Genomic DNA, 14,259 nt, shown 5'->3' with positions numbered 1-14,259 from the left:
TAAAAAGATATGTCTTCAGTTTAAATCATATTAGCAACCGTATAGAGCACTAACTGCTCCCAAGTGACTGCAGCAGTTCAGTTGACTGGTTTTGAGGCTTCATCTTACTTAATAGCTTTTAAATTAGGAGAACTAATGCTGTTGAAAGGAAAGCAGCATTGAAATGGTATATGATATTGATTTATTATATTGTAAAGAGTCTGTGAAAATATACTTATGATTAACCAAGGAATAATATTTAGAATTCTAAAGGATACACCAAACCATGAAGCTTGTTCCTTCCTTTATTCTTTTTTTCCTTCAATCAATAAACATTTATTGAGCATTTTTTTTTTTGCCAGGTACTGTGATAAACGCCAGGGATATATTAAAGATAAAGACACAGAGGTAAGAGGTAAATATCAAGTTGAAATACAAAATGACAAGTGTACATAACGAGATAACTCTATACAGGTTTAAGCAAGAGGGTAAAACTGTCTGGGACTATACGGGAGATGCAGCAGGTTTGAGAGGGCATCTCAGGGACACTTGACACTTGAAGGATGACAAGGCATTTGAAAGGCCAATGGGGCTGTTCCTGGGAGAGGAGGGTGGGAGATGTGAAGGAGCACAGGGCATTTAGAAAACTGCAATCACATTTGAGCACAAAGGAGGGTTTACTCGATGGGCAGGGATTTGCTCAAGAATTTTAGGCTGGCGATTTGTGTTTAGAAAATTCACTCTGGTCTCTATGATGAGGGAAAACTGGCAAAAGTGGGAAAGATGTAAAGCAGGAGACCAAAAAGCAATATTATAATGGTCCAGGTAAGAGGGAATGAAAGTTTGAAGTAGCCAAGAGTAACTGGGAGAAAGGAGATGAGTGGATTTAAGAGATACTACCATAAAAACTACAGAGACCTCATCCTTTGTAAACACACAAAGTTCTCAGCACTGAAATTGTGGTTTAGTATATATATCTATCATTTAATTCACTAATTATCTTGTTTCCTTCATAAAGGTGAAATGTTAACAATTTCAGCTTTATAAAGCGAATTTTTTTAAGCGACACTTGGTAAAATTAAAAACTAAGCTATAAAAATTCTTCCAACTTTGTTGTTTAAAGTATCAAGTATGGATCTCCAGTTGATTTGAAGAAATCACAGAGATACTGATAAACTTGTGAGGCTGCTGAAATAAATTCCGAGAAGCTGTCTGGCTGCCTCAACTGTTTTTGAGGACAACTCTCAGAAGAATGATATTATCATTAAAACAAAAGACTTAGGGTTACCTGTGGAAACTCTGAGGCCCCAACATCTACTTACTTTCCCATCTCTTCTCGGACTGAATCAGTCATGGAAACAGCCATCCAATCAGTAGGCTATACATAGTCAATATAAACATCCACCCATCCACATACACAATGCTCATCTTCTTGACTCAGTCTTATGTTAAAGAATAATACATTTACATTTGAAAAAATGAAAATTGTAAAACATCTTTTTAATCTGCTGATTTTATTATTTTCTTTATTTCCAGCAGGATTTTCCTTTTTTATTCTACTGGTAAGAAAGCACAATGGTAATAAATTGAACCTTTTAAAGCAAATTACCAAGTTCTATATAGTTTTTGGGTTAAATGTGATTATAACTCATGCATTTTATTAACTTGCTTCGATATATGGATGAATTCATTAGTTTAATGATTTAAACCTCCCAATAAAAAGAAATTAACATAACAGATTAAGCTAATTCATCTTATTACTAGTCACTAGGTCTCTTTGGGGAGGAAAAACAGTCTGTAATTAATGAAACAATATTGGTGCACTAAAAGCTTACACAAAGAAGTCCCTCATTCTCTTGAAGTACTTTCTCTAAACCTCTTTGAGTCATGGAACCAGGCTGGCAGTAGACAGACCTTTCCAACATGGCCTGCACAAGAGTGATACCAGGATAGTATCTTGAATATAAGGGCTTGGTTATACTTCATTGCAACCTGAACTGTTTCTTTAAGAGCAAATGCTAACAAAAAATGTAAAAAACACAGGCTTGAAATAGCATTAAACATTCTTTACGTTCAAAGCACATTGACATCAATCATTTTGTTTATAGCAAGATGAATAGAGAAAGTGGTATTCATTTTACAAATGAGCAAATAGGTAGATGAGGGTTAAGTGGTGTTTCTAACATTACCCATCATGTTGATGGCAAAGTGAAAACTAGACTCTGTCCCCTAACTTTTATCCTTATGTTCCTCTTTTCCTCATAAGGTAGTTAAGATGACACCATTTCCCTCAGAAATAAGATGAAGGCAATAAAAAGTCACATACCATGCCATCATTTTGGAGTAAAAATGACTTCCAATCATACTTCAGTTTTACTAAATTGAGCTTAAATGAGTTATTGTACCTGGAAATACCCATGCCCAAACATGAGACCCACTGTCCTCATGGAAAAAAATTATTTGAACAATTTTGGAATTGGTCATCAAAGGAAGAATAGGTGAATACATCTTTCCATTTTAGAATTTACTTAAATTTCCATTTTTAGCTTAGAATTCATTGTGGATCTATTTGTGTCCTGAGAGCTGGCATTTCTAAGCATTCTTATTGCCAAGGGAAAATAAAGTTTTATTAAAACTGTTTCTGGCCAGGTGCTGTGACTCATGCCTATAATACCAGCATTTTGGGAGGCAGAGGTGGGCAGATCACTTGAGATCAGCATTTTGAGACCAGCTGGCCAACATGGTGAAACTCTGTCTGTACTAAAAATACAGGTGTTGGCAGTGTGTGGTGGCACGTGCCTGTAGTCCTGACCTTTTGTACACTGATGCAAATGACTTGTGAGATTCTCGTGGCCAAGGCATGAGACTTGCTTGAACCTGGGAGGTGGAGGTTGAAGTGAGCTGAGATTGTACCACTGCACTCCAACCTGGGTGACAAAGTGAGACTCTGTCTCAAAAAAGAAAAAAAAATTGTTTCCATGTGCAGAGGGTGAAGTATATGTGAATGCAACAAATAAGGATTGAAATTCACTTGCGATTAAAAGTTATTGGTCCAATTTTCTTCTTTGAGTGCAGACAAGATATCTAGAATGAAGGGCAGAAACAGGAGACAAAGGAAGCCTCAGTGCAGACAGTTAGATGGAACTCATGGGAAATTTCTTCCACTCATGGTAGTGGTGACTGACTTTATTATCACATAGCCACAATGACTAGAAACTGCGTTTTGTAGTACTGTGAGTTCCCAAGATATATTCACTGTGATTATAATATTTAATTCTCACAACAGCCCTGTGGTACAGGAATTATTATTTTGTCCTATGTAAGAGACTAAGAAACTGAGGATCCACAATAGATCTGCCTTAAGAAAGAAATTTGGGAAAAATTATTTGGGTCTTGGGCAGCTATACTTGTCCTTCCCCACACCTAGTGTTCCCATCTTCCTAAAACCTAGGCCTTTGGCAGCTGGTTTCTCACAAGTCACTTGCATCAGTCTACAGAAGGTTAGGACCCTATGACTGAGGCATGAGGGCTCTGTGATCGCAAGGAGCCAAGCCTGGCTCATCCTCTCAACCCACTCCAGGTATTATCTGTTGCCTTCCACAGTAGCACTGGAAATGAGATTAATGGGCAACATTGGGGTATCAGGGCCAAAAGATTCCTAACCAGGCTTCAGGCAAGTTCCTGGCAGTGACTCTTCCAGCTTGGAGGGGGTATGTTAATATTTAAATTTGTGTTTGTGCTCTTTTTTCCTCCTTTTTTTTTCAATTGATGCGTGCAGGGATTCTGTAGGATGGTAACCATAGTGACAGCAGAAGAAGAGAAATGAGATTTCACCCCCAAAATGCATATCAGAGGCTGTTTACTGAAAGTGGCAGATCTGTCAGCTCTCACAGATAAAGACAAAGCCGTCTCATTTGGATTCCAGTGGCTTTATTGTTGTTCTCCCATTACTTTATATATCTCCTCACGTTATATGTGTGCCTGTGTGTATGTGCATTTAAATTAAAATGTTCAAGAGAAAACTTTAAGAGTTGAAATCTAGAATCTTTTCTTTTTTTTTCCATTTCTCCAGGTTTTTTTTTTTCCGTTCAGGAGTACATGTGAATCTTCTTTATTGGGTCAATTTGCAATGGTTTGTTCTGACACATAAGTAAAACTTGTAAATGCATAAGACATGCCCTGGGAAGAATGCTTTTGTTTTTTGTTTGTCAGTCACACTTAAGGACATAATACAACATAATAATGGCAATTAAATAATCTACTTTTCCATCACATCTTCCCCAGGGAGGTTACCTAGCATATAGGCCAGGGAATGATTTCTCCCAGTGGTGGAAAGACTAGGTCTATTTAGGGCAGGAATGATGGAATGAGCAAAGGGGACTTTGTTCTTCACTTACACTTAGGGCTTTAATTTTGTATCATAAAGAGGCAGAAATGACATCTAAAAATACTTAGGGGCACTGGAGTGTTTAAGAGCTTAAACTAAAATTTCTCCAAGTTTTCCCTTCTGGGAGAAAGGGATCCCACAAATACTTTCCATTCGCATCTCTAAGCTAAGCACAGGAAGGGCAGTGCTCCTAACATCTGGTAGTGATGATAAGGTACAAATTCAGGGGATTCATTTAATTATATTTAAGCTAAGGAAATACAAATTAATGGCTAAATGCACACTTTGGAACCAGCAAGGCTTTGTTTGAAAATCTTGGTTCCTCTAATTACTAGCTGTGTGAGTTCAGACAATTAGCTTATCCTAAGTAAAGTAATAAATGAGGATTAAATGAGATAATATACACAGAGTATCTGGCATGTATGAGAACAAAATAAAGTGAAACGCTCCTTTAATAAAGATACCTGCAAGGCATGGTGGCTTGTGCCTGTAATCCTAGCACTTTAGGAGGCTGAGATGGGAGAATCACTTGAGGCCAGGAGTTCAAGACCAGCCTGGGCAACAAATGAGATTCCCCCATACCCTCCATCTTTACAAAACAATTTTTTAAAAAATAGCCAGGCAGGGTGATGCACACCTGTAATCCTAGCTACTTGAGAAGTTGAGGTGAGAGGACCACTTGAGCACAGGCTTTCAATGCTGTAGTGTGCCATGGCTGTGTAACTGCACTCCAACTTCGACAAAAAAACTTTTCTTTTTCTAAAAAGAAAAAAGATGCTGTAAAAGCCCAAAGAAGGTAGTGACCATCTGGCTAGTGAGGCTTGGAAAGGGAAGGGGTTGAACCTTCTCTGAGGAAGAAATATTGGACCATGGAAACCCGTTGGAGAGATAGAGAGGAAACAGAGTGACATATTGCAAAACCAACTTTAGTCTTGGTTTCTGCTTCTTGCTATGGATTTTGAAAGAGGAAGGGGATTGATCTGGAGAGGGGTTTGGAAATGGAAACTGGTGTGTTGTGTTCAAGGGAGGGATGGTCACATCAGAAGAGCTGAGTTCCAGATGAGAAGAACTACAGAGTCCTGTTGGGGTGCCCAGGGACCTAGGATTTGCACCCCAGCTGGGAGTTGTGTGAAGCATCAAGGCCGCTCATTGTGCTGCTGCAACACCACTCTGGCCTGGGTGAGGAGCTGCCAGGGCTGTCTGCCACCAAATCTTCTCCTATTTACCAAGATCACCTAAGCTTCAGGGTTCTTGTACGAGCCCATGAAGGTGTGAGCAAGGAAGGAAGATGGGACTTCCTAGCATGTCTGGTGGGAGAGAGGTCAGCAGGCTTGACTTGAATGGATGAATGAGCAAGCAAGCATGGCTGTTCTGATTATGGAGCCATTCACACACACTACAGATTGCTGAAGTTTTGGGGGCAAGGAGTGCTTTTTTTGGTGTGGTGAAGTATGGAAGATTTTATAAAGATAATGAAGAAGAAAAACATGTAAACATGTGAAAAATGAGAAGAGTTATCTGAGCAAAAGGAACATTATTAACAAAGAGAGAACAGTGTGAATGCAAGGTGATGAATATAGCAGACAAGGTTATGAGGCATGTGAAATATAAACAAGGGAATAGAGGGAGAGAATTCATATCTGTGGAATAAGTGAATGAATGAATAGAAAATATAGGTTGGCACCAGATGGCTCAGGGCGTGAAATATTGAACTAATAGATTTGCATTTGATTCTAAAGGAGGCACATATTACATATATTATTTTGTAAAATAATATATGTTGTTGCTTCTATTGTTAATGTGATTTTATGGTAATGAGAAGCAGTCAAAGCTGTTGAGAAGAAAAATAACATAAGTCTCATCATGGTCTCTAGCAACCCTAGCTAATAGAAATGTATTTAAAGCCACATATGCAGTTTAACATTTTCTAGTATTTACAAAAAAGATGAAATTAATTTTAATATGTCAACATAATCAATATAAAAGTTAATGAGGCATTTGAAATTTTTTAGTATAAATTATTTTATATCTGGTGTGTTTTTTAAACTTACTGCACATCTCAAGTGAGACTAGTTATATTTCAAGTGCTTACTACCCACCTGTGACCAGTAGCTCTTTATTGGATAGCAGAAGTGTGTAGAATGGTGCAGAGAAGTCAGACACCAGGAGAGATTAGTCAAGAGATGATTATAATAGCTCAGGAGATAAGTAATGAGGGCTTGAATTCAGATAGTAGTTGTGAGAACAAAGCAAAAAAAAAAAAGACAAGAATTATTGCACAAGTAAAATCAATGATATCTGAAAATTAATGGACATTGGAAAGGAGATGGAAGAATCAGTACTGATGATATTGACCCCAGGACTAGGAAAGTGAGGCCATCAGTAGGCTCAGCAACATAGCAGAAGAGGCCAATGTGAGTGGGAAATGAGTTGGTGGTCTCAGTTTTGAAGGTGTCTAGAGGTCATCTAGCTGAAAAACTCCGGCAGGCTCTCAAGATGCAAGTGCTCTAGAGGAGAGAAGATGAGCACTGAAATTTAGATCAGGAGGCCATCACATGGAGAACACAATGAAACTCTGATAATAGATGACATTTCAGAGAAGGGAGCCTTGAAGGGAAGAAGAAAGGATCCAAGGATCAAAATACTCCCTACACTTGGAGGTAGGATGGGGGAGGAAGAGAAGTCAGAGACGGAGTAATCAAAAAAGTAGAAGAACTAGGATATCCCTGTGTCCAAGGGGAAGCACATTTTAAGAAAGTGAGAGGCCAGATTCTGTCAAGTAAGGAAGATAAATACCAAGATCCAAGAGGAATTTTTTAAAGAGGTAATTAGTAACCTTTGAGATCTCAGGGCATAGCAGGAACAGTAGTGAAATGACATAGGGTTAAAGAGCATGTGGAAATAAAGTTAAATAGTACATAAATATTATTCTTTTCAGAAATTTTAAGGTTAAATAAATAAGGAATAAAGGAGAATTGCTTGAAAGATACAGTGAAGTTTTAAGATTGGGAACATGTCTGTAATTACATACTCAAGAGAAGAATCTGGTAGATGGATGGTTGAAGGTCCCCAAAGAGGCAGGAACAAGTAGGATCAAAGATGCAATGAAAAAAACGAGGTGTACATCCCCATCTTCCTCTTAGACAGAAAGGAAAGGAGAGATGGTGTGTTAAAATACAAATATTTTAAAGTGAAAAGCAAGGAATTTGAGGACTGTTATAAGACAAATATCCTTTAAAGTAGTGGAGATAATAGTTATAAATGAATGTGAAAAGAGAATAAATTTTCATAGAATTTACATAAAAATTTCAAACATATGTCTTGAATACTTATCAGTATACAATATTTATGAAGTTCTTCAGTGCTAAATGTAGAAGGTTCCAAATGCAAAACACAGCCATCACAACAGTTAGGATGTGCCAGGCAAAGCCTGGACTACTTACTGTTCAATACATCTGACATGGTATCAGTTCCTTTGTGAATGCAACATGGTCCTGGGTCTGACATGCCTTGAACAGATCCATTCAAGAGATAACCAGCTTGAAAATCAACCATTCTTCCCTAAAACTACTTAGTAAGCAACTGTAGGCAGGTCAGTCTCCTCTGCCCTGATGGTCAAGTGCTTTAGAGTGCCACCATTCTCTTGCTATTACTGGAATTCTAATATTATTTCTTGTTAACTAATCATTAATAAGAAAAGAGGGATAATAATTTAATGGAACATCACATGTGTAACAAGTATTTTATAATAAAATCCAATTCATAATAGCACTGTTACATAAGCAATCCTTGAGTAACAATGTAGAATCAGCACATATTAAAGTAAAGAAACATTCAAACCCAAATTAATATCCATACAAACATTACAACACTGGTATATGCACATACATTACCTTGGAACATAGACCTAGTTTTTGAGTGACTTCGAAGGAAGAAAAGTTGTTTAAAAAATGTGATTGGAATAAAACTGAGGATTGAAAATTAGACAACGTAAAGACAATCCTAATTGAAAAATTTGTATTTTGTGTTCTGTGTTGGTCATTTTGATTTGGATGGGAAAATGTCTTATTGATTACTTGGGGTATATTTTAACATTTAATTTGGATGATATAGACACAGACTACAATAGAAAGCACTTTCAAATGTAAAAGGATTATAATTCTGTGGTTCTTAATGTGTTTGCTTTATGCTGCTCTCTTCCTACCTGTGCATTGCTTAGCACTTCCAGTGGGAAGTGGGTAGAGGGAGAGCCTGGAGTGGCTGGTCAATCAGCTCTTACCTACTGTGATCTGATTGACTCCCCAGCAGGTATCTGGTACTGCCTTGACATTTCCCTGCTGACCTTGAGGAAATGTGTGGGCTGCTGTTTTTATGTCCAGCCCTCCCTCCCCCACCTATACTTTGTTTTTTTACATGGAAAAATTCTTGGTATTTGCTAAGGGTGACAGAAACATTACTTGTAATGCTTACCAAAGACACCTAGAAAGGAATATAAAGGTGGAACTCCAGCTGGAATCTGCCAGGGTCTATGCAGGAAGTGGGGGGTGGGGGGGTGGATCATGCCTATCCACACATTAAAATTCCCTAAAGCTTGCCCAAAAGTTATAGTTTTTTATTTAATTTCCCCCAGTTGTATATTCTGTAGGAAAATGACCAGAATTCCTGGTTATCTGGCTGCTGATGCAAAAGATAGGTCTGTGGAGTCAAGATTGAAATGCAACACAGTATTACAGACTCTGGTCTAATCTAAACCCTAAGTTGTCTGCTGGAGCCATAGTTGGAGTGAGATCCATGGCTCCTACTCTCTGAGGTCTGCTCTTCCAGACCTGGATCTTCTAGGGGTAAACCCTGTACCCTTGAGGTCTAGATTCCAAGATTCCAAGTTCTGTACAGGAACTTGGAAGCTTAGGGCCCTGGAGGGCTCGTCCACACCTAGTTTTAGGGAAAGGAATGAAGAGGACCAACGATGGCTGTGGCTCTTTTAATTGCAGCTCATAAGATAAGCTTTATGAAAAAAAGAGGTGGCACCCAAAAGGAACCTGTGAGAGAAGGGAATAGTGAATTCCACAAAGTGCTATTAGATAGAGAAGGCTTGGTTTTCATATTTATACATTGCCCTACCTGAAAAAAGAATTCTAGCAAGATTTTTGGCAAAACAGTTAAAATTAATTTGTCCCATTTATTTTTCTGATCATTATTATTATGTCTTAAACATATGAGCGTTTAGTTGATAACCGTAGCTTTAGGTCTTTAGGCCCTTTTGAGGTTCTCCATATACCTAATGGAGAGTGGAGAGCTAGGGTTGTTTTTGTTTTGTTTTAAGGCGCCTACTACTACCAGAGAGAATTCTGGGATTGGGTACTCAGGAGCTGATTTTCAGATATTTTGCTACAGGTCGAGAAGAATTAATGAACTCATACAGTTGCTATACCCTTTGGTTTCTCTGAAGAGAGGTCATTATTTATTTAGCTGGAAATCTCATGCATTCGGAAGAGATAGTACTTTACTGAAGATGATTTGGGCTGTTTCCATGTAAATGTCACTTGGTAGTGGAGGAGTGAAAGGGATGCACCCAAAAGGATAAGGAAATGTTGGTCACTTGTTTGGAGATCATTTTTATCTTGTTTATTAAACTAATTAGGAAGTAAGGGTTAGGCAAGAATATCTTGTTTCTAAAGGAAAAACAAGTCTGGACTGTTAGGAAGATTAAAAGTGGAACTGGTGGTAATACCATGAAAACAGTTTTAAAAATTAACTGTAAAACTGCCTAACAAGGACATAATGATGAGATAGACACAGAGGTCTTGGTGCAAGTCCCTCCCCAGGCCCTGTGCTATTCTGTTGGGTGGTTGGTGTGCATAAAAAGACTATGCTGATAAACATGTAACAGACCTGCAGTAGGCCAGTTAGAGAAGGTAGAAACTATAAAGACTTAGGGTGTCAGCAGTGGGGAGGCTATGAAGTCTGCACAGCTGTTCGTACCCAGCGACACAGCAGATAAAACTGAACTGATCATCCACAAAGTTTCCTTGTCTCCAAATTACTTCAGTGAATCAGAAAGCCAAATCTTCCTAAATTTGGCAGGTTATGGTCATGTTACTGATATCATCCATGTATGGTTTTCACTGGACCAGCTCCCTGTCCTCACACTTTTTAGTACCTAGAGTGGAGTAACCTGTGGTTCATTCCCACCCAAAGACTCTGGTTTGATCTCAGTCTTGGCAAGGGGCATCTGAAAGGTCTGCAGGTCAGTTCTTTGGACCTTGTGTTTTCTTTCTGGTAGCCAGTATATGTTAATTTATTAAATAAATATTTACAGAGACACATTAAATGATGGGGACACAAAGGAAAGAGGGTATTAGAGGGTAGGAGCTGAAATGCAAAGGGTAAGTAAGAGTTCTTTAGGCTCTGTACTGAGTAATGTGCAGCATCTGCAAGAGAATTTGCAGGGCTCAGTGCAAAATGAAAATGCAGTTTCTTGTTCAAAAATTAAGATTTCAGCACAGTGAGAGTAGAGCAGCAAGATTTCAAGGCAGTGAGAGTAAAGCAGTAAACTACGTGGGGGCCCTTCTGAGCATGGGACACTGAGTCACTGCATGGGTTTCATACAAATGAAGCCAACCCTGGTTATGCAAACTTGGTTCTCTTTGCCTGAAATCCTCGTCTTCCAAGAACTCAGAACCTTGCTTTCTCTTGCCACTTCTACTAATTCTCAGTGGCAAAATCTGAATCCTAAGTACTGCCTGCCTCGAGCTTTGCTGTATGCTTTGGAATCACATGCTACATCCTTGCAGCTGTGATTCCTTGACACTGCATTCATGCCTCAACTATGCCTGCCGTATGTTGCTTTTCGTCTAGATGCTCTACACTGTCTTATCATTGTGGACTATTTTATGGTCAGCTGGATTTATTCTTATCCCTTGACCAAATGACATTCCACAGAGGAGGTGACAGGCTAGGTATAATTTGGTTCCTGGACCTTTAAATTCTTAGAAACTGAAGGAGAGGGAGAGGGAGAGAGAGGGGGAGAGAGGGGAGGAGAAAGAGAGAGATTGATTATACAATCATACTCCTAAAGTGAAGATAAATGTCCTAGGATCCAAAAATCAAGTGGACCAGATGAAATGTGGTATGACTGCCAGTTGGGCACAGTGGCTCACGCCTGTAATTCTAGCACTTTGGGAGGCTGAGGTGGGTGGATCATAAGGTCAGGAGTTCGAGACCAGCCTGACCAATATGGTGAAACCATGTCTTTACTAAAAATACAAAAATTAGCCAAGTGTGGTGGTATACGTCTGTAATCCCAGCTATTCAGGAGGCTGAGGCAGGAGAATCCTTTGAATCTGGGAGGTAGAGGTTGCAGTGAGCACCACTGCACTCCAGCTTGGTGACAGAGCAAGATGAAAGAAAAAAGAGGAAAGAAAAGAAAGAAAGGCAGGCAGGTGGTATGACTGCCTTCTTGACCCTTTTATCTCAAAGATCTTACCACTCTCCAAGGAAAAGTGAACCAATGAAAAGAGCAGTCCTCCCTAAAAAGCAACAGGGAATTTTGATATGCACATGGTTCTGTTACTTAGTATTTCTACCTCTTCTCTTGGAAGCCATCCAAAAGTACCCTCAATTTTTGGCAAAACTAGGAGAGAAACTCCAAAATATTTGTAAGTGTTGCCAAAAGCAATCAAGTTCACTTAGGAGCTGTAGGGAAGAGACTGGAGAGGTGCCAAGCAGAGATCTCTATGGCAAGAATTCAGCTGTGGGAGGTCTCAGAAAGTGACAAAAAAAAAAAAAGACGTTTTCTGAAGTTCAGAGGCCCATTTCCAGCACAGTTTGCAATAGTAAGGGTGGAAATGAGAGTGTGATAACCAGGGTTAATTGAGAGAAACCAAGAGAAACTAGACATGGACTTCATGACCATTCACGGAAACGAGCTGTATTTGCAAGAAGGAGCCTCTCTTGGCAACCAAAAGAGAGCCCCAAGTTTGTGAATCCCAACTATCATGCACCATTACCCTTGCTCTTCCCTACATATAAGGACTGCCTGCAAACAGTTTGTCTGGAAAAATGTTACCAAGAAGCATGTAAAAATTGTGAACAAACATCAGATATAGAGTGAAGGAAGACCATCAAACATAAATGCAAGAATTCAGAAAGTGATGGAGAAAAGACAAGAAGAGATCAATATGTGACAGAATAAAACTCAGAAGGACACAACAGGTCCTTGGATAATTTCATTTTGTTCCATGTCATCTCATTATGATGTTAATGAGGAAAGAAAAATGATTCCTGGCCAGAGGCCACTGTCTGTGTGGAGTTTGCACATCTTCCCTGTGTGTATGGGTTCTCTCTGGATGCTCCAGTTTCCTCCCACATCCCAAAGATGTGCACATTAGGTTAACTGGCATGTCTAAATTGTCTTGGTCTGAGTGCGTGTGGGGTGTGTGTGAGTGCAGTGGTTGTTCAGCAGTGGTTCCTGGCTTGTGCCCTGAGCTATTAGAGTAGGCTCTGGCCATTTGAGACACTGAGCTGGAATAATTAGGTAAATAATTATGTTACTTATTTTTATTAACTGTATGTATAGCTCACCTTTATTTCAAAGCTTAATATTAGAAGTGTTTTGGTCTTAGAAGTTTGGTGATGGTTGTGTAATCAGAAACATGCTGTCAGAACTTAACTCTTGTTCATATCAATTGGCCTACGATAAAACTGGTTTCATTCACATCATTTCACCCAGTCATATTTTCCAAGAAAATGTGGAAGAAAAACTAAAAACATTACAGACATGAAAATGAAACTGGAAGAAATTTAAAGCCAAACAGGTTCTTCAGGAAAAAAAAAAAAGACAGTAAGGGAAATAACAGGATGAAAAAAAGAGGGAAATGAAACGTACCTAAAATGATAATTATTAATGAGAAAATAATAGACCTAAAGCAATGCCAAAGTGGAAAATTTACAAGCAAATATTTATAGCAATAAATGAGAAAAGTGGAAAATTCATAGACACGTTTATAGTAATGAATAAGATAGACTGAAAAAGCATCCCAGATGAAGTAAGAAACAAACAACTAAATAAATGTAAAGAAATCATAGGAAGAAATTAATAAAAATAAAAGCAGACATAAAGAGTTTAGCAATATTAAAATAGTAGAACTAATAATATCAAAAGTTTGTTCATTTTTTAAGAAATAATGGACAGCAATGGACTGAATATTTATATCTGCACCCCTTCTCAAAATGCCTGGGAATCCTAACCCCAAGGTGAGGGTATTAGGAGGTATTTGGAGGGGATTAGTGCCCTTAGAGAAGAGGCTTGAGAGAGACTCCTCACTCCTCTCATCATGTGATGACACAACCAGAAAGCATCAAGGGTAAACCAGAAAGTGGGCCTTCATCAGACCCTGAATCAGCCAGTGCCTGATCTTGGGTTTCCCAGCCATCAGAACTGTAAAAAACAAATTTCTATCATTTATAAGCCATCTAGTTTATGGAATTTCTGTTACAGCAACCCAAATAGTCTAAAGCACTGTCCTAATCAAGAACAAGAGAGACGGTACAAATAAGTAAAATGAGAAATGATAAAGGGAAACTAGCCACAGAATCACAAACATACCAAACTTCCTAAGATGTATGTAAATATATTTAAAAACTTTGAGGAAATGAGTATTTCACAGGAATACACAAACTATCAAAGTTAATTTAAAAGCAATAGGAAATCTTTTGTTACTCTTGCCACATCTGCTCAAAATATATGATCTGAATCAAAATTATTAACTCAATGTGCCATAGTGATTCCATCACTACTTGAAGGATACAGGCTTCATAAGGTTGGACTAAATGATCCTCCTTGAACGGATTGCTGTATACTAAAGAAACAATGCATCTTTGTATGTTAAAAT

At 38.5% G+C, this 14,259-nt stretch overlaps 1 protein-coding gene across 3 annotated transcripts in view; it reads right to left on the bottom strand.

Annotated features, from left to right (window-relative positions):
• LHFPL3 (LHFPL tetraspan subfamily member 3) overlaps window positions 1–14,259 on the bottom strand; it is a 628,028-nt gene that overhangs the window by 448,650 nt on the left and 165,119 nt on the right. The window lies entirely within an intron of this gene.

The sequence above is a fragment of the Callithrix jacchus genome, chromosome 11 (assembly GCF_049354715.1).
Source record: "Callithrix jacchus isolate 240 chromosome 11, calJac240_pri, whole genome shotgun sequence".
In the NCBI taxonomy this organism is placed as follows: Eukaryota; Metazoa; Chordata; class Mammalia; order Primates; family Cebidae; genus Callithrix; species Callithrix jacchus.
Note: the sequence above shows the minus strand (reverse complement) of the source record. Positions and strands in the feature narration are given on the sequence as shown.